Source organism: Pinus tabuliformis, chromosome 7, assembly GCF_031772625.1.
Source record: "Pinus tabuliformis cultivar Carrire ecotype Pingquan chromosome 7, CPIR1, whole genome shotgun sequence".
Classification (NCBI taxonomy): Eukaryota; Viridiplantae; Streptophyta; class Pinopsida; order Pinales; family Pinaceae; genus Pinus; species Pinus tabuliformis.
In genome coordinates, this window is record NC_142293.1 from 575,481,471 (window position 1) to 575,484,887 (window position 3,417).

Sequence of the window (3,417 nt, forward strand, 5' to 3'; positions counted from 1 at the left end):
AAGGTCTCTACACATATGCCAGAATTTGTGTGGAGCTAGATTTAAGCAAGGGATTGCCAGAACAAATCAATCTCAAGATCAAGGACACTGTTTGGACTCAGCTTCTAGACTATGAAAACACTGCCTTTCGGTGCCGCCATTGTCACCTAACAGGGCACCTGCAGAACTCCTGCCCATCGCCGACAACAAGATCGAAAAAGGGATTCTTCGCAAAAACCAAACCCAAGCGTTGGGCTCCCTGCCCTCCACCGCCAACTGGGAGCTCCAGCTCCCCAGGTTCGAAGGATGAGGAAAGCGATTCAGAACCGGATCAGGCGCCTCAGCCGATGGATCCTCCCATGGATACTACGGGACACACCCAGGACATAGCAAACGCCCAGAAACGCAGCCATGAGACCTCCTCTGAATCAGAAATGGAATTCCCGATGACAGAGAATTCCAGTCTTCAAGTTGTCTTAGCTCATCCTCCCCATGATGGCTGGACAAAAGTCAACAAAAAGAAAGGGAAAAAACAATGTGTTGTAGTTTCTACCCCTATGGGGTAAAGGTCAGTTAGTCTGTCCGTGATTTCAAGTCATCTGCTATAGCTATAAGTTTGAATCTTTTCTCCGGGACCGAGGTTGATGGATACATCATTTCCGGTCTGCCGGTCTCTTGCTTCTCCTGATTGTACTATATTTTCTACTTAATAGAATTAGTCTTTATCGAGAAAAAAAAAAAAAAATATTTTTTAAATCAATTTAGATTAACAAAAAAAAAACTAATAACCATCACAATTTAATATAATAATAAATTTATTATACAAATTATGTATGTGGTACATTAAAACAATTAATATAAAATATAAATGTATAAAAATGATTTAATTTTACTATACTCAAGTATTGGGGGTTTTCACAATGCATTATATCAGATATCATTTTTTAGGATTCAACTGTGTTACGTAAGTCATTCATCTATGACCATTTCCATGAGAGGCAATGATAACTCACTAATTTCTCATGATTTTTGAATAGTCAACTTAGCACTCAATGCATCATGATTTTTGAATAGTCCATTTACATCTATGACCATTTCCATGAGAGGTAGTCGTAACTCACTAATTTCTCATGATTTTTGAATAGTCCACTTAGCACTCAACACATTGGGTGATGCTCACAGGGATGAAAAAGTGGGAAATTTTGCAAATGGGGTAGCAAGCTAAGTGGGCGTGATTATGGGGAAAACTCCACAGTTAAGAGCACTTGAGCCAGAGGCGATCTGGGATGGGTGACCTCCCGAGAAGTCCTGGTTACCGGGTGCAAGCCCCGGAAGTGATGATTGACGCTATGTGATCTATTTCACTTGTTTCAATCCCACTTCTTCACCCCTGTGAGCATCACCCGATGCATTGAATGCTAAGTGGACTATTCAAAAATCATGAGAAATTAGTCAGTTACGACTATCTCTCGTGGAAATGGTCATAGATGAATGACTTACTTAACGCAGTTGAATCCCAAAAAATGATATCTAATATAATGCACGACAAAAACCCCCAATACTTAATTCAAAAATAGTGAAGGGAACTCTACTTGAATGGTTCATGAGGCACAATACTTGCTAAAGTTTTGCAAATGGGGTAGCAAGCTAAGTGGGCTTGATTGTGGGGAAAACTCCACAGTTAAGCTCGCTTGAAACAGAGGCGATCTGGGATGGGTGACCTCCTGGGAAGTCATGGTTACCGGGTGCAAGCCCTGGAAGTGATGATTGACGCTATGTGATTTATTTCACTTGTTTCAATCCCACTTCTTCACCACTATGAGTATCACCCAATGCATTGAGTGCTAAGTGGAATATTCAAAAATCATGAGAAATTAGTCAGTTACGACTACCTCTCATGGAAATGGTCATAGATGAATGCCTTACTTAACGCAGTTGAATCCCAAAAAATGATATCTAATATAATGCACTACGAAAACCCCCAATACTTAATTCAAAAAGAGTGAAGGGAACTCTACTTGAATGGTTCATGAGGCACAATACTTGCTAAGGTTTTGCAAATCGGGTAGCAAGCTAAGTGGGCTTGATTGTGGGGAAAACTCCACAGTTAAGCGCGCTTGAGCCACAGGCGATCTGAGATGGGTGACCTCTTGGAAAGTCCTAGTTACCAGGTGCAAGCCCCAGAAGTGATGATTGACGCTATGTGATTTATTTCACTAGTTTCAACCCCACTTCTTCACCCCTGTGAGCATCATCCGATGCATTGAGTGCTAAGTGGACTATTCAAAAATCATGAGAAATTAGTTAGTTACCACTACCTCTCATGGAAATGGTCATAAATGAATGACTTACTTAACGCAATTGAATCCCAGAAAATGATATCTAATATAATGCACTATGAAAACCCCCAATACTTAATTCAAAAAGAGTGAAGGGAACTCTACTTGAATGGTTCATGAGGCACAATACTTGCTAAGGTTTTGCAAATGGGGTAGCAAGCTAAGTGGCTTAATTGTGGGGAAAACTCCACCACAGTTAAGCGTGCTTGAGCCAGAGGCAATCTGGGATGGGTGACCTCTCGGGAAGTTCTAGTTACCGAGTGCAAGCCCCGGAAGTGATGATTGACGCTATGTGATTTATTTCACTAGTTTCAATCTCACTTCTTCACCCCTTGTGAGCATAACCCGATGCATTTAGTGCTAAGTGTGCTAAGTGGACTATTCAAAAATCATGAGAAATTAGTCAGTTACAACTACCTTTCATGGAAATGGTCATGGATGAATGACTTACTTAACGCAGTTGAATCCCAAAAATTGATATTTACTATACTTATTATACAAATTATGTTCATGGTCCATTAAAATAATTAATATAATATTAATGATTTAATAAATGCAAATATTGGTATATGAAAGATAAATTAAAAGCTTTAACAACAATTATAGTAAATAATATATATGAAAATATTCATCTCAATTTATAAGTGAAATTCAAAAACCATGAATAAATAAATCCACAATTAAACATTACAATTTATAAATAGATTAATAATTAAAGGTTATGACATTTTTTTATTAAGATTATGAATTAAGTTCGGGTATTATAAATAATAAATGAAATGGTTCTATGGGAAGTTTTTTAGTTAATTTTATCCAAGATCCAATACAAATTTGAAAAATCATGTGTTTAATTTGCAAAGATCAAGTGCCTCATGGGTTTTCGAGGTGCGGAATCCATTTATGCATTCAAAAGTGTATTTTAAACAACAATAAGTCACACACATTCTAGATATTGTATTGTATTCTGACCAAAAAGTTATTTATGTCGAATTAAGTTTAAGATAACAATTAAAAAAATTATTAACGATTAAAAATTAATAATGTTAAAAAAAAAAAAAAAAAAAAAATATTTATTATAAAAAAAAATTCAAAATTTCAA